Below are 1,042 nucleotides of genomic sequence, written 5' to 3' on the forward strand. Positions count from 1 at the left end.
CAGCGCTCAGGGACAGATGCTGTGACAACAGGGCCTCAAGGACATCACACAATGTCATTCACACATCGACTTGTCATATTTTACAACTGGCTTATTTTGACAATTTATAAGTTAGAATATTCATATTATTTAAATATTTGGTAATAAACCAAAAATAAAAATAAATTCTCTTTCATTCTCTTCCCCCTCCCCCCCCCGGCTCTGTCAAATATATTTTGATTTCAGAGAGGAAGGGAGAGGGAGAGAGAGAGAGAGACATCCATGATGAGAGAGAATCATGGATCGGCTGCCTCCTGCACGCCCCACACTTGCGATTGAGCCCGCAACCCGGGCAGGTGCCCTGACTGGGAATCGAACCATGAGCTCCAGGTTCATAGGTTGACGTTCAACCACTGAGCCACACGGACCTGGCCTCTTTCACTCTTAACACATACAGCAACACTAAGTTTTCTTTAAAATCATCTGAGATGCCCAGTCGGTGAGCCTCCGTGGTTGAGCATCGACCTATGAACCAGGGCACATGCCCAGGTTGTGGGCTTGATCCCCAGTGGGGGGCGTGCAGGAGGCAGCTGATCAATGATTTTTCTCTCATCATGGATGGTCCTCTCTCTCTCTCTCCCTCTCCCTTCCTCTCTCTGAAATCAATAAAAACATTTTTTAAAAAATCATCGGAAATGCCTAGGAAGACATGAAGAAGTGGGGTGTGTGTAAGTGCCCCACTTTGTGGATGTTTTATCCAGAATAGATACTATTTTATTTAAAAAAAATTTTTTTAATTGATTTCAGAGAGGAAGGAGAGAGAGATAGAAACATCCATGATGAGAGAGAATCATGGATCGGCTGCCTCCTGCACGCCCCACACTGGAGATCGATCCCATAACCCGGGCATGTGCCCTTGACCGGAATCAAACCCGGGACCCTTCAGTCTGCAGGCCAGCGCTCTATCCACTGAGCCACACAATCCGGGGCCAGAATCGATTTAGTAAAGATCTCCTCGAGGACGTGCGTCCACATTTCTGGCCCTCGCCCAGCCCTGGGCCTC

At 47.5% G+C, this 1,042-nt stretch overlaps 1 protein-coding gene across 1 annotated transcript in view; it reads right to left on the bottom strand.

Annotated features, from left to right (window-relative positions):
- The window catches only part of CHRNA5 (cholinergic receptor, nicotinic, alpha 5 (neuronal)), a 21,643-nt gene that overhangs the window by 528 nt on the left and 20,073 nt on the right, over positions 1-1,042 (bottom strand). The window lies entirely within an intron of this gene.

This window comes from Myotis brandtii, unplaced genomic scaffold (genome assembly GCF_000412655.1).
Source record: "Myotis brandtii unplaced genomic scaffold, ASM41265v1 scaffold439, whole genome shotgun sequence".
NCBI lineage: Eukaryota > Metazoa > Chordata > Mammalia > Chiroptera > Vespertilionidae > Myotis > Myotis brandtii.